The 23,154-nt window shown below is 41.9% G+C and overlaps 1 protein-coding gene across 1 annotated transcript in view; it reads left to right on the top strand.

The window, feature by feature from the left end:
* The first annotated feature begins 6,810 nt into the window (after positions 1 to 6,810).
* Positions 6,811 to 23,154, top strand: part of DRD2 (dopamine receptor D2) — a 205,624-nt gene continuing 189,280 nt past the window's right edge. The window contains exon 1 of the mRNA XM_072155858.1: positions 6,811 to 7,549. The gene's annotated coding sequence lies outside the window, so the exon portion shown is untranslated. The remainder of the gene's footprint in view (positions 7,550 to 23,154) is intronic.

Consider the following 23,154-nt stretch of genomic DNA (forward strand, 5'->3'; position numbering starts at 1 on the left):
GGACCCCATTAGAATAACTCAAATGTTCTGTTGACATCTAACTTGACTATTAAAAAGATATAATAGAGCACTGGATGGGGAAAAATAATTTTCCTATTGATATATTATAGCTAAAAGTATAAATGTTTGAAGAAATAAAATGAGAGCATCAACAATATAAAAGTATAAAAGCTCATATACAATACAAATGCAGAGACCATATTCAGAACAAATGCAGAGACTGAGGATTGAACTCAACAGTAAAGTAACTTGAAGTAGAGGATAGCCTGCCCTAACTTACTGTTTTGTTGGGGCCTCTAGGGGATGGCACCATTTTTGGTGCCACCGAAAAAAGATTTTATAAAAAAAAATGCAAATGTAAATGAGCGTGAGGCACTCCGCCATCTCATAATGTATTCACACTCCGACTCACTTAATATTAAAGGGGTTTTTCACGAAGAAAAGTGGATAGTGGATATCCTGTGGATAGAGCTTAACTTGCTGATCAGTGGAGGGTCTCAGTGCTGAGACCTCCACAGATCACGAAAATGAGGGGTTCAATGGGGTTCCATGCACCTCCTTCGGACCCCTCATCTCTGAAATATGAGATTCTTTTCTTTCCCGTGGATAGGACCTAACTTTTCTTTGTGGGAAAACCCCCTTAATGATCCACAGACAGCTGTTGACGTCACTCAGTTGTCTCCAAGTCGCAGCATTTTCACTCTCCACCTTTCAAAATCTATACCTTTTTTATTTTTCCATGAAGAGCTGTGTGAGAGCTAATTTTCTCTGTTACAAATTTTACTTCTCAGTAACGTTATTTATTATTCCATGCCATGTACTAGGAAGCTGAAAAAATGTGGTGAAATTGGCAAAAAAATGCATTTGCATCACTTTCTTGTGGGCTCAAATTTTAACACTTTCACTGTGCTCTCCGATTGATAGGTCTACAGTCAAAGTGATACCAAATTTACATACAGTAGGTTTTATTATGTTTACATTTTCAAAAATTAAAACAATGGGGGTCATTTACTAAGGGCCGATTCGCGTTTTCCCGACGTGTTACCCGAATATTTCTGATTTGCACAGATTTTCCCTGTATTGCCCCAGGATTTTGGCGCACGCGATCGGATTGTGGCGCATCGGCACCGGCATTCACGCGACGGAAATCGGGGGGCTTGGCCGAACGAAAACCCGACGGATTCGGAAAAACTGCTGCATTTAAAAAAAAAATTGTCTCTGGACTCGCGCTTACCTTCACCCAGGATAGCTTGGTGAACTTCAGTGCGTTCCGATGGTCTTCAGCGCAGCAGCGACACCTGGTGGACGTCGGAGGAGCTGTCTTAGTGAATCCTGGCCGGACCCGAATCCACCGCACAGAACACGCCGCTGGATCGCGAATGGACGGGGTAAGTAAATCTGCCCCAATGTGTACGAAAAAAATAATGCTTTGCCATCTTCTGACGCTAATAACTTTTTCATACTTCAGTGTACAGAGCTGTGTAAGATGTCATTTTTGCAAGATGAGCTGACGTTTTCATTGCTACCATTTTGAGAACTCTTTGACCTCTTGATCTCTTTTTATTATATTTTTTCTATGATGTTAAATGGTGTAAAAGTGGTGTTTTGGACATTTGGGCAAATTTTTCCGTTATGGGGTTCACTGCCGGGAATAATCGATCTTATATTTTTATAGATTGGATATTGTAAGATGCGGCGATACCTAAAATGATTATGATTATTACTGTTTATTTAGTTTTATATCCGTTCTAGGGAAAGACTGCTAGTTTAGGAAATACTACTGTATTTCAGTATATGGCGTTTCTACATAGCATGAATCTGTTGGTTTCGAATTCTGCTGAATTCCATGTTTATTCCCATTGTCAGTGTGATCTCTCGCCATCTAAGTCATCACACTTATGCACTGTTCCCCATCATCCGTTTTTCCATGTACTTTCCCCTTGTACTATCCCCCATCTTCCGTTTTCCCTTCCCCTCAAACCACACTTTTAAGTGTGCTGTTGTAGTACTCACTTACACACTTTTCAGTGCACCATGTAAGTGGTACTTTGTGATTGTAGGAGTAAGAGGAAGGGTAGGAGTAGTAGTGGCAAGAGAGCAGGAGTAGCACATGGCGTGTTGGAGGAGGGAGTAGTGCACGCCTTATTTGGAGGAGGGAGTATGGCATGCCGTATTTGGAGGAGGGAGTAGTGCACGCCGTATTTGGAGGAGGGAGTAGAGCACGCTGTATTTGGAGGAGGGAGCAGGGCATGCCATATTTGGAAGAGAGAGTAGTGCATGCCATATTTGGAGGAGGGAATAGGGCACACCGTATTTGGAGGAGGGAGTAGTACACACTGAATTTGGAGGAGGGAGTAGTGCAAGCCGTATTTTGGAGGAGGGAATATGGCTTGCCGTATTTGGAGGAGGGAGTATCTCATGCCATATTTGGAGGAGGGAATGGAGCACACCATATTTGGAGGAGGGAGTAGTGCACACTGTATTTGGAGGAGAGAGTAGGGCACACCGTTTTTGGTGGAGGGAGTAGTGGACACCATTATTTGGAGGAAGGAATAGTGCACGTCGTATTTGGAGGAGGGAATATGGCAGCCATATTTGGAGGAGGGAGTATGGCATGACATATTTGGAGGAGGGAGTAGTGCACATTGTATTTGGAGAAGGGAGTAGTGCACACCATTTTTAGAGGTCAAAGTAGTGCATGCTGAATTTGGAGGAGGGAGTAGTGCACACCATTGTTGGAGGAGGGAGTAGTGCATGCCGTATTTGGAGGAGGGAGTAATGCATTCCGTGCCGAAGAAGGGCCCAATGCAACACATATTTCTGCATTGAATGCAGCTTTCCGTCCCGGTGCACAGTCGGGCTGTGAGACATGTTTACCTTGCAGTATCCAAAAGCAGTTAAAAGCTGCACAAAAAATAAGTGGTGCACTCTGTCGGGGCAGTGCAGGGGGTGTCAGATTAATTCATTCAGTTTGCAGCATGTTATAGAGCAAGAGAAGCAGAGCACATTGTACATATTGGGGCTCATTTACTTACCCGGTCCATTCGCAATCCCGGGGCGCGTTGTCCGACGTTGATTCGGAGCTTGCCGGGATTCACTAAGGTCGTGCGCCCGATATCCACTAGGTGTCGCTGCTGCGCCGAGGTCCGGCGGAGTTCACCCTCCTCTTCCTGGTGCATGTAAGTGCGTGTCAAGCATTGTTGGGGAGGATTTTCCGATGGCCACGCCTCAATTTCCATTGCATGAAAGCCGTGCATCGATCCGACACAATCCGCCGAAATCAGGGAAAAACGGCACAAAACGATAATATTTGGGAATCCCGGCGATTCGCCCCTTAGTAAATGAGCCCCAGTGTGTTATCTCTTGGAATCATGCTACTGAACATGTGGTGTCCTGTCTTGAGACAGTGGGTGGAATTTATTATTGATTTTCAAATGGAGGAAATTATTATTCTTTTTCCTGCTGCGCCTCTTGCGCCTTACTTAAAAAGTGTCAGCGTCACAATGTTGGTGGATTTTCCGAAACTCACAACTTCTGTTTTTGCATGCAAAATTGTGTTGCTTGTGAATTCAACTCTTTTATTGCGCTTCTATTTTTCCGACTGGTTTTGTGGCACAAAAGACTTTGGTGCAAAAAAGATTTAAAAAAAGCTAAAAGCTGGAGTTCTCACTCACCTTCATGAATGTGGAGACAGTTTTAATATTTTTTTGTTCATGTGCCAAATCATTAATCCCCTCACCACAAATTTAAATCACATAGAAAATGATAGCACATTTCTAGCGCCACCATGCACCCGTATTACTCAATGCCCCCTCCCCCCACTGTGTTATAGAAAAGTAGACACTGATCAGATTGTAAATTGGGCTCTATCTACAAGTGGTGTGTTATATAGAAGTTGGAGCTGAGCTGTTTCTAGCGCAGTTTTTTATATACAGGCAGCATGTTATAGATCAGGAGGAGCTGAGGAGATTGTAAAGCATGTCCTATCTCCAGGTAGCATGTTATAGAGAGATAATATAACCACAGTAAGCAATGTATTTTATCTACAGGCAACATGTTAAGTAGCTTAGCAACAGAACAGGATGAGCTGAGCCGGTTGTACATAGTGTAAAACAGTATAATATCTAAAGGTAGTACTTAATATAAATTAAGGACAAAAGGATTATACTGAATGTTCTCCCACAAATCTACACATTTCTCAATCAGCACTGCTTTTTCTGCAGTATGACATGTAACCTGCAGATAGGACGCCATTTGTAATCGGTTTGGCTCCTTCTACTATATAACATGCTGCCTGCAGATAGGACACCATGTGCAATCTTCTCAGCTCCTCCTTCTCCTTAACATGTTGCCTGCAGATAGGAAAGTATGTACAATCTGTTCAGCTCCTCCTGTTCTATGACATGCTGCTTGCAGATAGGACACCTTGTGCAATCTGCTCAGTTCCTCCTGCTCTATAACAAGCCTGAATCCTGCAAATAGTCCACAATGCACAATTTTATTAGCTTTATAACATTCTACCTTTATATAATACACTATTTCTCCCAATCTTATGAAGCCCTATTAATGCTACCCACAGATAAGACGCTATGTATAATCTTCTCTACTCCTTCTGCTGTATTTGATTGGACCCGCCACTGCATGAAGCTTGTTGCCAGTGGGAACTTTTCATCAATCTGCCCAAATGTTTATTCTTCACAACATTCTGCCTGCAAATAGGAAAGTGTAATAAAAATCTTATCAGCTTCTCCTGCTCTATGACCTGCTGTATTCATGCACAATGTACAACCTGCTTAGCTATATGAATGGCAGATCAGATTTTTTTTCCCACAAAACTGTATTTTACCCTACTAAGTCTTAGATAGGAAACTGTTTACTCAGCTCCTCCTGTACTATAACACATGTCTGTCTGAAGGACATAATGTACAAACTGCTCAAATCATCCAGCTCCATAACCTACTGGAGGACACAATGTACAATCCTCTGAGCTCCTCCTGCTCTGTAGCCTACTGCCAGATGGAAAACTATGTAGTTCTTCTTGGTGAAAAGCAGGCTACTTGCAGGTAAGACACTATGTACAATCTTGTCATCTTCTCCTGCTCTATAACATGCTGTCTGCAGATAGGACACTATGTACAGTCTGCTCAGCACCTCCTGCTCTATAACATGCTGCCTGCAGATCAGACACTAAGTACAATCTTGTCATCTTCTCCTGCTCTATAACTTGCTGCCTGCATATAAGATACTATGTACTATCTTTTCATCTCCTCTTGCTGTATAACATGCTACCTGCATACAGGACACTGTGTACAATCTACTCAGCTCCTCCTGCTTTATAACATGCTGTCTGCACATTGGACACTATGTGCAGTCTGCTCAGCGCCTCCTGCTCTATAACATGCTGCCTACAGATTGGACACTAAGTACAATCTGCACAGCTCCTCCTTCTCTATAACTTGCTGCCTGTAGAGAGGTTACTTTGTACCCTATATTCAACTCTTCCTGCTCTATAATATGCTGCCTGCAGACAAAACATTATGTAACATCTTGTCATCCCTTTCTGCTCTATAACATGCAGAAAGAACACTATGTTCATTCTGTTCATCTCCTCTTGCTCGTTAACTTGTTGACTGCACACAGAACACTACATACATTCTGCTCAGATCCAACTGCTCTATAACAAGCTGCCTGTAGAGAGAATACTAGGTACAAGCTGCTCAGAACCTCCTGCTCTATAACATGCTGCTTACAGACTGCTCTGCATTTTTATCTGATCATTTCCTAGGTTCCTGCTGCAACCACAAACTATTTCATCATTTAATTGTAAAGCAGACAGATCTGCCAAAATTGAGCTCTACCAAATTTGTTCTATGATTCACCTATATTCATAATAAAGAATTTACACATCTGGAGATATGAGTCCTTAAAATAACATGGTCTAGTAGTCAAGTATTCACCTTCAGTCACTATACAGAAGGACATGGCTTTGATATAAACCTTTTGCTGCTCGACTTCAATGAAATGTAGACCAGATATTGACTGTCCACTGTGGTCACATGTTACTATGATAGCATTATTATGCATTCTCCTACAGACCATTGATTTTATGCTATGACAAACTATCCATAATCCATTCACTGCACCGTAGGAAAATATTACATGCTTTATAGAACTGTAATATAAAACCATAGCTACTTAGACTAAGAGAAAAAAATATCACAAGAACAAAACTGATAACAAAAAAACAAATATTGTATGATACAAAGACACATGTAACTCACCACATCTCCCGTCTCCTTCTATGCTGAGTTTAGCATTGAGCAGGGCTGTTACTGACTTGATTTTAACCAGTTTTCTCTGTTTAGCCTCAAGAGTAATCTGGTCTGATCTTATGATGGTGTATAAGTCTGACATCCCCCTCTCTCTGATTTTATCCATGGGGCTATAGCATCCAGCTAATGAAGGCTGAGGCATTGCATTGGCTTTATAACCTGTGATCTGCTGCAGAGGAGGCAGCAGTACATTGTCACACTGATACTATAACACATACAGTATACAACTCATATATATAAATAATAGGAAGTATAGAAGCAAGAATATAAAATAATCACCCACATAGGAGATGTAAATGTAGGACTATAGCAGGCAAAGAGCAGGGAGGGGAGGAGAGCTCCTGGAAGAGAGGAACAATTGCAAGGATTTATTGTTGTTGTTTTCTCATTAAATTATTGCAAAGAGTGAATTCATCGGAAGTGGGAACTGTGCTTGGAAAGGGATGGGAATGGTGTGCAGCATCCATGCAGGAATGATATAAAAGGAGGGACTAGAGAAGGAAATGTATAAGATAAGTGTGGGGTCTGGAGTGGGAGCTGGGCTCCTCCTCTATACCTGAGAGCTCAAGGGAGCTGTCCAGACCTTAGTGCTGAATGTCTATTTCTCTGCTTGTAGCCTCATCCAGTCCTGAGCTCACAGGAGCTCTCCACATCTCAGTGCTGAATGTCTGCTCCGCTGCTTGTAGCATAAGCTCTTCACATCTGCTCACTGAGCTGCTTCTCTGGAACATCTGAGTCTATCTACACCAAGAACGAGACCTACCCTCAAGATCAGATTGAGGACCCATTCAGTACAGTTGGATTTCTAATAATTGGGGAACTTTTGACTTTGGATATAAGCTAAGGAAAGTTTGTTGAGACATATTATACGGTCAATATATGGACAAAAAGTTTTCTTGACCAAAAATGCTAAAATAAACAAGCTTCATGAAGATTCATTCAGTTGCATACAAGTGTTAGCTCTTGAAGTCCAAGTCCATAGTCAAGATGAAGAATCATTTCTGAATCCAGAGACAAAGTTTGCTGGTTTGATTAATAATTAATGCACTCTAGGTATCACGACTAACTTGATGCTCCTAGATGGACCTTAGTTGAACTTGGTCTTGATCTCCTTGATTATGGAAACACCCTAGAACTTCAAGAACCAGAGAGTAAGGTGGATCTAACAGTCACCAGGGTTTTGAAGCATCATTCTTGCTGAGTCTTATGGCTTGAAGGTAAGATTTGTTTAATACCCCAGGCACATGTGTATGGAGCCTTTTTAATACATAGCACTTAGACTGTAAAATGATTGCTTAAGGCTTTTGAATGCATGAAGAACCTTTGCTACTTATGACAGATGGCTCCGTATAAAGGAGTCTATTTAATGGTGTATAGAGTGCTGTAGCCATGTGCTTCATACAATATTGTATTGACCTGTTACTAGATGGTTGTGGTCTTGTAATCCAGCCTTCATGAGACTTAGTGCAAGATCTTTATTCCCAAGTATTATAAAGCAATGAAAGATCTTTAACATAGGGATATTATGACTCAATGTGTCCTCAAACTGTAGCCACAATGTGATGCAGACAGTAAAGAGTTAACCTGGGCATGAAAATACATGTGTTGTGTACAGTCCCCCATGCAGCATGTAGACATTTAATTAGAGGCATCAATTAACTCTTCAGATGGATGGTATCCATATTGTGTAGATGCTACATGTATCTCAGAGAGAAGTCATGTTGTTGTCCTGGTAGTAGGATATTATCTCATTACAATTAAATGGTACATGACATTGATGGATGGCACCTTATATAGGTCAATTATTTTTTATAGTACAGGAAAGGGTAGGGAACTGACAAGAGGAGGAGACTGCTAAACCATATTCATGTACATAGGATGAAGATTTATAGTTCCATATTAGTGGTTCTTCCAGTTACTTGACTCTGAATTTGAGTCTATTTGGATTGTATCCCCGCAATGCTAATATTACTGTTACAATATGCTTATATTGCTATTAATAGAAAGTACCACACAAGAATGAGGTTTATTGGATACACTTATACACACAATGCAAGTTCTGCCTCTGATTATCAGAGCAAATATACAGATGTGTCCTTCTTCACCTTTCCTCTTGGCTGAACATGTCCAGATATGTGTGTCATGAAAGCAGCACTGTATGCTATCACATATGTATGAGATGATAAGACAATGTAATATGCTCTCTATACTATAGCGCTCTATGTCTGGTCATCCATTGTGCTATTTGCAATCTTGTGATGATATTATCTCATGATATTGTATTCAATTGGTTTGAGAAGTTCTCATCCACATCAGGTTGAAAACTTCTGTGTATATGCATATGATAAATGTAGTTTCTGTTTTATTTGTTTAAATTCTAGATCACTGAGTGTCACTAGAGTGTCAATGATCAATGCACTTAAACCTACCCATAGTCATCTATAAGATAAAGGGTTTAAAGAGGTGTTTTCATGCTTTACATAATCCCCTTTGGTGTGAGGGATTACTAAACCATCATCAGATCATAGGCTCTCCTACTTCTGGGACTCTCAATAAACTGTTGTAAACTGTGGTAGCACTAGATATGCAAATGCTCAATTCCCTTACAGCACCACCATAGGGAACATGAATCATTACACTATTAGTATTAGCTTCAATGCCTATTCCATGCATTAGATGAATCCTTCAGAATATTCAGAATGTTGCTAGGATTAAACCCAAATTATGGTCCTAAATAGGAAGCCATAATCTTTGAATCTATACAGGCAGTCCTCGGGTTACATACAAGTTAGGGTCTGTAGGTTTGTTCTTAAGTTGAGTTTGTATGTAAGTCGGAATTGTATATTTTATCATTGTAACCCCAGCCAGAACTTTTTTGGTCTCTGTGACAATTGGATTTTAAAAATGTTGAGTTGTCATAAGAATCAGGATTAACACTAAAGCTTCATTACAGAGACATTTGATAACTGTTACAGCTGATCATTGTAGCCTAAGACTAAAGTACAATAAATTACCAATATCCAGAGGTCCATTTGTAACTAGGGGTCGTATGTAAGTCGAGTGTTCTTAAGTAGGGGACTGCCTGTTAAAAATAGATAATGATAAAAATAATAATACATAAAAGGTAATTATATATATATATATATATATATATATATATATATATATATATGTGGTACATGTGAAGAGACTGTCCGGCACTCACGGAATGTCAGGTCTCAGGTCATTCCTTCACATGTTCCACTATCATCTCTGATCTCTGGACTGGGTCCTGTGCATATGTTGGAGACTCAAGTGAGAGGAGCTATTTTTCCTTTGAAAAATAGAAATGGGTCCTTACAATTTGCTGGCTGATGTGCATTTAAGAGTAACATTACACTATACATAATAAAATAAAATGTTGCTACAGACTTTAAAGAAGACCTATCAGGTAGATTTGGGATCTTAATCCAACTACAGATCCTTATGAATCTGAGGCACATCGTCGGACTCACATCAGAAGATTCCCGTCACTTCTTCTTGCGATGTGGAAAGTGAAGTTTGGATGGTATCCTGGCTTTACTGTGCATGCACTGCATCTACGGCGCTTGCGCAATGAAGTGGGGGTCTAATACTCAGTCTTTACTTTTTGGAACGCACGGCATCGGGGGAATAAGTGATGAGGTGAGTATAACGTTTTTTTTCACCCCTGTATGCCTTAAAATCAGACAGGGCGATTTGTGACACTAAACAATCAGTCCATAAGGTCATGTGGGTCTTTAAGTGTCCCAAATCACCACTGACACGTTTCCTTAAACTTTTTTGAAAGATTTTCAATGGCTTTTCATGTGATATATTCTGCTGCATTATATCATCAGATAATTGTTTAGGTTTGAGATTTCTGTAACAAAATTTGGGTTATCTTAACCAGGGGACTCTTTCCATCTACTGAGTAACCTTTCTGACCAGATTTCTCCCAAATTGTATGCGTCTTCCTTTTTATAATAAAAATATGGATAATAGTTGTTGTTATAATTCAATATTTTTGTATAGACAGGTGGTCCCCGGGTTTAGTACGAGATAGATTCTTTAGGTTTGTTCTTAAGTTGAATTTGCATGTAAGTCGTAACTGTATATTTTATAATTGTCCTTAAGTAGGGGATCGCCTGTACTCCCATTGTAGTATTTTTCCCGTGGTCTACTTGCAGAGATACTCCAAACCCTCTACACTGGTATCTATGAAAGGTTTTCATGAGTTCACATTACATTGGAAATAATCTGGCTTCCCTGCTGTTTTGCAAATTGCTCACCTTGTAAAGAGAACTCCTATAATAAGAATATATTAGGCGATCATTATCACTAATAGGATCAGCAGGGTGTCTCAGTACCTTGAAACGCTATGGTCATGGGTTCAAATCTGACCAAAGACAAAATCTGTGTGGATTTTGTCAGCCTCCTTTGCTTATATCATCTATCTGTGCCTATGGCTAAGTTAACCCTAGCATGTGTTCCTGTGAAAGTGATTTCGATGAATCCATTGAGGATTGAGAATTCATCCTTTAAACAGTGTTCTGGGACATTTTGGCATTAAAAGAATATTGATTCATAAAATCTCCTTATATTAAATCAAATGTTTGCCAAGAAAACCCGAGACTTTATTATATTGATGTATATAAAAAAAAACATTCATAAAAATTAAGCATTGAAGTCAGTTCACTTCCTGCAAAGCACACTGCCCTATAGTGGTTGTGCTTGGTATTACAGCTTGTCCCCATTCACTTGGGACTGAGCTACACATGACCACATGACTGATGAATGTGTCAACCACAGGCCTGCAATATGTAAGCAGAGTGTAGCCAGAACAGGTGTCAGACCCAGACAATTTCATTGGTCACGATTTTTGTCAAACTTAGCAACAGTCTAATTGCGAACATCAATATTTCCTGCAGGTAACACAAAGGGCTCCTTGTCAGGATGACTTACTACTTGTCACTCTCCTAGAAGAAAACTAGTTAAATGCTTGTCTCCTCTGGACAGCTCCAGACTTATTAAATGACCTGTTACATCCAGGATGTTTAAGGAACCCTTTCATTTAGACCTTCCTTTATTGGCTAAAACTGACAGGGGTGTCAATCATAGTTCCTCGGCTGTCCAGTGAGGTCTGTCCAGTGAAATCTATGAAAGACCATGGATTTCATTGGGTCCTTACACAAAGGTGTCACAATCCATAAAAACCCTAAATCCGACATTCATGGTGGGGCATTTATCAATTTTGGTGCTACGTGTTGTTTTTCGGCCCCCGATTTTAGCTGTGATTTGCACTGTGATTTTATGCTGTGGCGCAAGTGCATCTTTATGTATCTGGTGCACTGTAAGATAAACAAATAATCAATGACAATTGAGAAATGACAATCCACAATCTTGAAGGGTTTGAAGTTTGTAGACATTCTTTTTGTGGGTCCGATTATGCACCAAAACTTTTTATTAAAAAAGGACATGTCAGAAAAATTAGGTTTTAAGGGTACCAACACTCTGTAAATCTTTCAGAACAGGAGCAAAAGAAAAATCCCTGGGGTTGCCTGACAAAAAAACATGCACAAAACCATTAATAAATGTGCCCCATTACAGTTCAAATTACAGTTCTAAGGGGTTGACACAACAAAAATATTTATTCAGTGCTTTGTTTTTTTTATAAAATGACCAACATGCCCATAATACACTATAAATAGGACTTAATTGTCCCCTACCAACAGCCCTGTGTTTACATTAGATAAGGCCACCACCACCCGTCACCCGCATTGGCCACACGGGCTCATGGAAAGAGTCTTCCTGGCCTGGAAAATGTGAATGTGCATAGCTAGCGCATGCACAGTTCACATATCCCGGACACCTTGCTCGCTACAACAGGACGGCTGACGAACATGCACAGTAGCTTCCCTGTTGCTTTATATGAAGAGGACTGAGCAGTGCTGGCTTGGTACTGCGCATACCTAGAAGCCATTCTGTTCTAGTAAGCGAGGTGGCCAGCATTTTTGAACTGCGCATGCACTAGCTATGCACCTTCACAATTTACTGGCGGGTTCGGAGGCCATGAAGCCTCTTTCCATGCACCTAGTGTAAACACAGGGCCTTTGCAAGGGGGCAGGTTAGCCCCATTTACAGTATATTATGGGCATGTAGGTATTTAAAAAAAAAACAAACGAACTATGAATTGAAGGATTGAAACTATGATTGAGTGGGAATACCCCATTAAGTACTGTATATTGTTAGTTAGGGAGTCTACCAGTTCCCAAATCACCCCACCAGTAAAACCAGTATCTTTGATGTTTGCCAGTGATCCATCATTTATGAGAAAATTCAGTCAATTAGATTTCACTTGGAGGTGACCTGTTTTCTTTTTTCTGCTAACACCCTTGTTCACAATGATTGACCCATAGAAATGCAGAGTAGATAGAAAAAAAATTGTGACATAGCAGATTTGATGTTGAGTTTAGTAAGCAGATAAATTTATTTGCATAAAGGTAAAAAAAAATAAAATGGTAGAAACATTCACTAAAAGGTCATATTTTGCTTTTATTACCGATGCATTGCTGGCAGTTATTTCATTGATATACAGTCAAGGTCTGTCTGAAAACTTTATTAAGCACTCTATAAACTGCTGTTTTCACTTGTTTACTTCAGTGGTACATTATTTTAAAGGAGATTTACCAAGAAAATCAAACATGAAAAACCAGGGACACCTACTGGGTACCAGAGGCCCCTCCGTGCTGCAGCTTCACTGGCTGTTTTACTGTCTCCCCCTCCCCACTACTGCCTCTGCAATTCCCCCTACCTCTGCCTCATGTAATCTCACTACAGTGCTGGAAGTTGCAGCACACAGTGTGTCACGGGTGCTACCGCGATCCCTGTCTCGGATCGTGGGCGCACCCGTGTCTCTTCGTGTGCCCCAGAGCATGGCGCCTCTTACCTTCTCTTGCTCCAACGGCGATCTCTGCTGCTCCCGCGGCTCGACGTGCGTGTCCCCGTCTCCAAAGGTGTGTGCGCACCGGCTTGCTAAAATTTAAAGGGCCAGCGCACCGATGATTGGCACTGGCCTGATATAAATTCCTGCCCCTACGTGTGACCCTTGCCGGATCTCCAAACCTTCCCCTGAAGAGAAAGCTCTCCTGTCATTCCTGCGTTCCTGTCATTCCTGCGTTCCTGTCATTCCTGCGTTCCTATGTGCCAGTCCGTTCCTGTGATTCCTGTGTTCCTGTGTTCCAGTCCATTCCTGTGGTCCCTGTGTTCCTGTGTGCCAGTCCACTCCTGTGGTCCTGCTTTGCAGTGGGCTCTGGTGAAAACCGGGTGCCACTTAGACTCCGGTCCCAGGTCGGCTAGTAGCATCGCCCGCGGTGGTGTAACAATGGAAAAAAAAATACACCAAAGTAAAAAAAGGGCAGCATGCTTATCTTAAAGGGGTATTCTCATCTGACACTTAATTAAAAACATCTGCCATATACATGCATTTCTTCAATTTTTTCTAAGAAATTTAATAGTGTGAAGATAACTTCCCATAAATGTAGCCACATTGTCCCTTAGAAATAATGGATATGACCACCTTTGCTGCAGTGATTGTGCAGAGAAACAAATTGTTTTTGCATATTATATGTCTCACATCTGTCCTGTGGTAATGAGCCCAGGAGTGGTTGTATCCAAGGACATCTGTCTTGTTTCAAATGAAAAACATGACTAAATGGGAAATTATCATCACACAGGAATTATTGATTAAATACAATTGGAGAAATGTATATTCATAATATTCATTCATTAAATTGAATGTGTACGCCAAGATGAGAATTCCCCTTTAATATCAAACATCAATCATAGTCTGTCATGTGTGATTGGAGTATATGACCGATTACTGGATGGACAACTTAAGAAAAATGAGGGAATTCTAGCATCCTGTATGGATTTTTAATGGATTTTTAATAAAGAATATTGAAGTTTTAAAGTTTTATTTTTCTTATGCACTCTGTAATAATCTGTGAATCTGTAGCACAGAGGGGCTCTGGCACCACCCTTTAGAGCCCTGCTGGCTCATTTGCATAATTTAAAAAGTTGATTTTAAAAGGAATGAGGCTAAGGATTAGAAAAATAAGAAGATTACCACAGTCACAGTGCCTTGATCTCCGAGTAAGTGTCCCTGGTTTATTATACTTCATTTTTATGGTAGATTTCCTTTAAAAAAAGCTTTTCTACTTTGTAAATCAAAGGGATATGAGATTTTCACCTTTTAACGCCCTATGTTTCTGGCAGGTTGTGTTTAAGGGTTTGGTGCCAATTAGTGAATGCAGCATTATTACACATCTGGGCAATCAATAAGGTAAGTGACAAAGCCAGGGGCAGAATCAGAGACAGAGTCACGGTCAGACATGGGGGAGACAATCCAATGGTTATTTCAGTAGAGAAGTCAAGGCTAAGGCAAGGGTCAATAATTAAAAGTACAGAATAATCAGAAATCTTCAATCCACTTCCAGTTACTCAATTAGAGCTAGTTTAAAAAAAAGGAAATACACTTTATAAAGTGTTCTTGCATAAAAATGTAAAAATATTTTGCCTACTGTACTTCTTCTCCAAAAACAATAAATGCATTCACACTAAATTTTCATTGTTTTCTCATAATGTTAAAATGATTGCAAATCCTGGATAATATATGTCACTTGTGGATTATAATTAGAAATCTAGTGACACAACGTTGTCACCACAATGAAATGTTGTTTCCTGTCACTTTACCCCATCAGTGACTTGCTGCGATATGTCTCATAATGACTGATTTATACATTGTCCCAGGAGAAGAATTCTACAGGTTTTAATGGCTTTTTATAATGTGGTTTCCTGTTTATTCCTCCATTATTATCATCCCGTCTATCATTATTTCTTACTTTCTGGAAGTTACTCTTTAATATTTATGTGTAAAATAGATTTTTCATGCACTTGAGACTGTGTTTGCCTGATAATCGTCATTAATGTATGATACAGACCAACCATCTGTAACTTGAATGTGATAACGTGCTATAGATATTCCTATAGATATTCCTATATATAAGATATTCCTATAGAGACATAGGGAAACTATTACTGTACATTTTCATCATACCATAAAATTTGTTTAGGTTCCTTTAAGTGTTTGCTTCAAGTGTCAAGGGAACAAAGAGGTCAGAAATGATTGATTTTACTAGAAACATATAAAGGGACATTCTGTGCAAAATCTATATTCCATATAATGCCTTTAACCCCATTGCTAAGACCTTTTATTGGCAGTGCATAACAAATCCACAGGGATTAGTACTGAAATAAGTTTTGTGACAACTCATCATTTTTGGCCTTGCACTAGGCATGTTACCTGGTACTATTAAAGAAGTACTGAATTTAAAGATCATATTATATCCATAGGAGTCACCATCTGCTATACACAAATATAAAAACTTCCATCATCCATTGTAGGACTGTTGGATCTAATCACAAGGCATTCACACCAGAGGGCTTCCTTAAGAAATTGCTTTTTTGGTGATCTCCTACTACCACATATGTAGTTCTGCAAATACACAAACAGCTGATATTCCTCCAGACCAAGCAGAAAGTAAAATTTGCTACTCATTGGATTTGTGGTTTGCTCATTGTTTGGTGAATGTAGGTTTGCTACAAGTTCCACCAGAGACACTGATCTTAAGAGCTGTTATCCTGATCCTTAGGTTACTTGCACACAAACATAGTATTTGAATGTGTTCTAGTTTTAGATTTCTTTTGGCAGACGTACATGAATGGGTTTTTTGCCTGCCTGTATTTGTAGCCCTGGCTTTTCCGTAGAAGTCTTTGGGAATGTGAAACATACAAATTCCACATGGGTATTATCCATTTTCAGTTGCACATCCATTTATAGGTCAAGAAAATCATGTGAGCCTTCAAGATATTGGACAAACTAGTGACTTAAAGGGGTATTCTCATGAAGACATTTCAGTTGCCCCAGGGTCCCACCATAAATCATAAAACAGAAGTCTAGGGTCAGCAGTACAGATTCTTCTCCTGTCTGATGCTGCACTGAGCTCCTATCTGCATAAATAATCCCCCCTGCATTCCAGGACTAGCTCACACACACTTCCAGTTGGCAAGCAACAGTGCGAGGAGACTCACTCTACAATTACAGGCAACATAAGGTCATTATCCAGGAGAGGGAGGAACAGCAGATCTGACAGTGCATGAAAGTGTATTTAAACCAGGACCCTGATTAATCTAAGCACATTGTCAGCACACACATCTAATAGCACTAGAGGGATCATGAAGTGTCTGCTTAGAGAATCCCGGCCAACACTCTGGAATCTTACACTGACCATCAATGAGTGATTTGAGCTAAAACAGCAATAAAACTGAGTACAATTGTAAAGTAAGGGGTTAAAATTATCTTTATTGTGTAAACATCACTAGGAGTTTGAAATTTGAGAATTTTTTTGGATGGATAAACCCCTTTAAGCTGCTAGACCTCTGTTTTTTATTTGTGGATCTACAAAAAAGGGTGACATACGGAAGACAACCTGTCTATCTCTGTGGACATATGGAATAAAAAATGATGACATATAAACCACAAAAACAATTATGGGCCATGTCAGACAAACGTTTGTGGTCAGGTCACCTTGTAAAGCTGATTTCAGGATTGTGGCATGGAACAGATATGAGGTATGTTACATTCTCTTTACCAATAACAAAAATCTCTGATCCTGAATCATTCATCTGACAAGATTAGTGCAGATTGTAGCATGTAAGTGGCCATTAATAATGGTTGCCATAATGGCCCTACTATTGTCCCATTGCAGGATTACATAATTGCAGCAGGTGCCTTTGGCAGTCGGGAGCATAAGAATGTCACTTACTTCAAATGGATTAGAGCCACTGGGAGGGGGTACAGCAAAAAAAAAGACCCAGCATTGTGACACTTCCCCCCATTACCTCAACTTCATACCATATTTATGGAGTGGAGTGTGCCAGGTCAAGACGTGGGGTTCCTGACAGGACCTTGCATTTATCTGGTTGTTTTTTTGCTGGATATAAGAGGCTGTAGTCTCTCGGTATATTCCGATGGAGGGAACTCCATCTAGTTTCACTATTGTATCTACTGGGGCAACAGATTCTCCCCTCTTTTTTGTACACCCCTGTTTTTTTGCAGTGTGTCAATCTTCAATATCCTCCTGCAGTGACTTCTGTCTGCTTTCACTCTGCGCTTTCAGGACCTTTGGAGGAGCTTCAAAGATGAACTTGTGTACTCATGTATTAAGAGCAGGAACAGATTACATGGATTTCATTAGTGAACTGGAGGGTAGTTTGGGTGGCCATGCACCCTCTAGAAGGCTTGGTCTCTGGGCTACTGCCCTAACCGCCCGTATTATAATCCATTACTGGTTACCCCTCATGCTAACCTTGAACAAATGTTGCTTTTCTTTAAATGATTGGTTTTGCTCTAAATATACTGTATGTAGCAAAGCATGAATGTTTTGTTTTTGTAATTTGCTTTAAGTATGGAGGAAGTTACCGCGCCATAAAATTGTTTCATCCGATGCAGCCGCCAGTTCATTAATCATGGGCAGCTGAATATCGGAGGCTTTGAGGAGATGAGAGATGGTAGAAGGGCAATGTGCTGAAATGTTGTGTAACCAGGAAGATACAATAGTGGGAAAGCTTCATATAGGGTCATGGACTATATGCTGTACAGTATATGTTATATACAATGTGTCTGCATTACTGTGAGGGTTCAAAGAGTTTTTATCAAGTAGAGAATCCTTTTAGTGCAGTTTCAAGCTATACTCTAATGTAGGGCTTTTTATAATGTTTCTTTAGTACTAAATGTACAAGGTCTATTAAAATTATGTAGCCTTTGCTACTTCTTGTATAATTGAGGTATTCAATCCTGTCCTTGAATCTGCCATATAAACACACTGCTCAAAACATAATGGTTGAAGTCCCACATGCCCCATAGTAACTGCAGTGTCATATTCCATCACTCTGCTTCTAGCTAGCCAAATCTTCAGAAACTATATTGAATATTACGTTCCTGTCCATGTCTCCGTTGAATGAAAATCAAGGTGAAAATTTTGAGGGAAAATAAAATAAAGATATGTTAACTTAAAGGTGTTTTTCAAGGTCCAAACTATGAAATATCTTTGAATAGGATATGTCATTAATAAGTGAATTGTCTCTACAACACCAGTCTCTCCAGCCGAAAGTGTAAAAAGCCAGCACCCATGTTGACCACCAATGTTATACTAGGACTGAGTAGGAGATAGAAAACTTCAGATTCAGCTCTCATTCACCAAATTGTAGCTTCAGGGTGGTACCTGCGTACTGAGGTGATAAGTTGGAGTGACATTTTTCATGCCATCACCCATGAACAACCAATGACCTATTTAATGGACAGGTCATTAGTAGTTCATTAAATTCCCTTCAATAAGCTATTGTGTAAAAAGTACATTGGGAAAATTCCACTAACTGATCTCCTGATCTCCTAAGTCAACCCATTCAATGCAATATCAACTTGACATCCTTCTCCAGTGGATAATATTTAGTAGATAGAGATTGTCCTAAGGATATATCCTATTCCTCAATAGGTCAAACTCTCATAGCAGATCAGCTGTTCCCAGCAGTATGCACACAGCTCTATTCTCTGTGTAGTGGTTGATCCAAATCATTGCAATGTAACTCCCATTTAATGAATATGAGCTTATTTGTTGTAGCTAGAGATGAGCGAGCACTAAAATGCTCGAGTGCTCGTTATTCGAGACGAACTTTTCCTGATGCTCGAGTGCTCGTCTCGAATAACGAGCCCCATTGAAGTCAATGGGAGACTCGAGCATTTTTCAAAGGGACCATGGTTCGGGAATAAAATGTGTTATTTAATTGAAAAAGAATGTCTTCTCATAAGTTAGCAGATGTATGCAAACATCTGCAATCTATTCTTCACTGTTCCGCGCGTATATTATCTCCCGACAAGTTATCAGATGTGAAGAACAGTGAAGAATAGAATAAAAACAGTGACCACAGGATCATTTAAATGAAAAACGCTGTGAAAAATATAGTGAAGAATAGATTGCAGATGTTCGGCACATCTGCTTACTTGTCGGGATCCGTGCTGCCGCTCCCCGGTGTCTCCATGCTGCCCCTCCCCGAGTGTCTCTGTGCTGCCCCGATGTATCCGCGCTGCCCCAGCCCCATGTATCCACGCTGCCCCAGCCCCGATGTCTCTGCACTGCCCCAGCCCCAATGTCTCCGCGCTGCCCCAGCCCCGATGTCTCTGCGCTGCCCGTTCCCCCGATGTCTCCATGCTGCTGCTGCCCATTCCCCCGATGTCTCCATGCTGCTGCTGCCCGGTCCCCCGATGTCTCCATGCTGCTGCCCGGTCCCCCGATGTCTCCATGCTGCTGCTGCCCGTTCCCCCGATGTCTCCATGCTGCTGCTGCCCGGTCCCCCGATGTCTCCATGCTGCTGCTGCCTGGTCCCCCGATGTCTCCATGCTGCTGCTGCCCGTTCCCCCGATGTCTCCATGCTGCTGCCCGGTCCCCCGATGTCTCCATGCTGCTGCCCGGTCCCCCGATGTCTCCATGCTGCTGCCCGGTCCCCCGATGTCTCCATGCTGCTGCTGCCCGGTCCCCCGATGTCTCCATGCTGCTGCTGCCCGGTCCCCCGATGTCTCCATGCTGCTGCTGCCCGGTCCCCCGATGTCTCCATGCTGCTGCTGCCCGTTCCCCCGATGTCTCCATGCTGCTGCCGTTCCCCCGATTTCTCCATGCTGCTGCTGCCCGTTCCCCCGATGTCTCCATGCTGCTGCCCGGTCCCCCGATTTCTCCATGCTGCTGCTGCCTGGTCCCCCGATGTCTCCATGCTGCTGCCCGGTCCCCCGATGTCTCCATGCTGCCGCCCGGTCCCCCGATGTCTTCATGCTGCTGCCCGGTCCCCCGATGTCTCCATGCTGCTGCCCGGTCCCCCGATGTCTCCATGCTGCTGCTGCCCATTCCCCCGATGTCTCCATGCTGCTGCCGTTCCCCCGATTTCTCCATGCTGCTGCTGCCCGTTCCCCCGATGTCTCCATGCTGCTGCCCGGTCCCCCGATTTCTCCATGCTGCTGCTGCCTGGTCCCCCGATGTCTCCATGCTGCTGCCCGGTCCCCCGATGTCTCCATGCTGCCGCCCGGTCCCCCGATGTCTTCATGCTGCTGCCCGGTCCCCCGATGTCTCCATGCTGCTGCCCGTTCCCCCGATGTCTCCATGCTGCTGCCCGGTCCCCCGATGTCTCCATGCTGCTGCCCGGTCCCCCGATGTCTCCATGCTGCTGCCCGGTCCCCCGATGTCTCCATGCTGCTGCTGCCCGGTCCCCCGATGTCTCCATGCTGCTGCTGCCCGGTCCCCCGATGTCTCCATGCTGGTGCTGCCCGGTCCCCCGATGTCTCCATGCTGCTGCCCGGTCCCCCGATGTCTCCATGCTGCTGCCCGTTCCGCTGATGTCTCCATGGTGCTGCCCGGTCCCCCGATGTCTCCATGCTGCTGCCCGGTCCCCCGATGTCTCCATGCTGCTGCCCGGTCCCCCGATGTCTCCATGCTGCTGCCCGGTCCCCCGATGTCTCCATGCTGCTGCCCGGTCCCCCGATGTCTCCATGCTGCTGCTGCCCGTTCCCCCGATGTCTCCATGCTGCTGCCGTTCCCCCGATTTCTCCATGCTGCTGCTGCCCGTTCCCCCGATGTCTCCATGCTGCTGCCCGGTCCCCCGATTTCTCCATGCTGCTGCTGCCTGGTCCCCCGATGTCTCCATGCTGCTGCCCGGTCCCCCGATGTCTCCATGCTGCCGCCCGGTCCCCCGATGTCTTCATGCTGCCGCCCGGTCCCCCGATGTCTCCATGCTGCTGCCCGTTCCGCCGATGTCTCCATGGTGCTGCTCCCCGTGTTCTTCAATGTGTTTTTCACACATATATATTGTTCTTCACATACTATTTTGTTCCGCGCGTATCTTCCGACAGGTAAGCAGATGTGCCGAACATCTGTAATCTATTCTTCACTGTGTTTTTCACTGTGTTTTTCACTTAAATGATCCTGTGTTCACTGTTTTTATTCTATTCCTCACTGTTCTTCACTGTGTATTTTCAATTAAATGCTCGATCTCGAGCAGGGGAAATACTCGTCCGAGCAACAAGCCGTTTCGAGTACCTTAATACTCGAACGAGCATCAAGCTCGGACGAGTATACTCGCTCATCTCTAGTTGTAGCCTATTTAGATCCCTACACAAAGAACAGAGGTGTCTGCTTCCTCCTCCTGGCACATAACACGTTAGATGTCAAGTAAATATTTGTTTTGTCTAGCTTTCTACTTCTTTCTAAATGCAGATGTCAAATCAAACCTTGCAGAGCAAGGGGTTAATGGGTTAAAGGTGTTGTCCGCTTTAACCCCATTACAGCAAATAATTAATATTGTTTGTGTAATGAAAAGTTATTTTATTTCCCAATATACTTTATGTATCAATTCCTAGCAGTTTTCTAGATCTCTGCTTGCTGTCTTTCTATAGGAAGCTTCTATGTTTACTTCCTGTAGATAAACACTGGACCATGGTCATGTGATGTCACACAGATGCACGTTAGCATCACACAGTTTTTATTACATTTTGTGTTTTAATGAGCCGTGAACCTGTGTGAGATCACATGACCATGGAATGGTGTTGATTTACAGGAAGTAAACATAGAAGCTTCCTGTTGCACAACAGCAAGAAAACAGCAAGCAGAGATCTTGGAAACTGTGAAAAATTGATACAATGGGGGATATTTATTGTACACCGGCACTTGTGCGCCAGCATATTATGGGTCCGCCGCTGCATTTTTTTAGCATGATACATCAAGAGGCTTCAGCCCCTTGATGTATTGGGCAGGCTGGTGTGCAGGGTTTATGCTATGCCAGGCCCTGGTTGGCGTAGATATAAACATAGCCGGCGACTTTTCACAAATGAAAAGTCAAGAGGCCCTGATAAATATGCCCCAATAAGTCTATTGTAAAAATGTATAACTTTTCATATCACATTTATTTGCTGGAACATGCTTATAGTGGACAACCCCTTTAAGTCTTAGACAAGCTCACCTCCTTTCCAGCCTATTAGAAATTCTCTGCCTCTGGCAGATTTCTTTTTATATTTATATTCAAAGGGGTAAGAGTTCCTGACTTGTTCAGCTTTGAATTCTCTAAACATAGGAAATTATTTGATTTACACAAGCAATAAGCAGAGAAACCAGGTGTAATGAGGTACAGACAGCATTTCACTTTGTCTGCTGAAATGCTATATTAAGCAATGTTGTTTAAGTGGCCTGTTTGCCTGGTCCATTAACCCCTGTTAAGCTGCAGAAGACACGTAATATAGAGAGTTGTCACTTGGTACGGTGCACACTGTCATCGATGTCAACTGGGAGCAGCTTCACCAGTCACAACGTGTGGCTTAAAGGAAAAAAGCTCAAGTACATAGCGGGAAGGAGAAATTGCTTTTACTACTGCAATTCTTCTACTGCTATTATGTAATTATCTGTCTATTTTTTTTTTAAATGTATTTATTTTTTTCAAGTTAATTCTATTAAAACCGCAATGTGAATTTGGCTATTTAAATCTCAGTATGAAAGTTATGTGATGCATAGTGGGTTAATGTGAGGTTAAAAATGCCCAAATGACTCACACTGGGGTTTTAATATATGAATTATTTTTTTATACATAAAGCTAATAAATGTCACCATCTTGAAATATATTTTTACCTGAATTTTCACTGAAATCTGGCAGCGCTGGCTGTTTTTTCTATTTT

This window comes from Engystomops pustulosus, chromosome 6, assembly GCF_040894005.1.
Source record: "Engystomops pustulosus chromosome 6, aEngPut4.maternal, whole genome shotgun sequence".
Classification (NCBI taxonomy): Eukaryota; Metazoa; Chordata; class Amphibia; order Anura; family Leptodactylidae; genus Engystomops; species Engystomops pustulosus.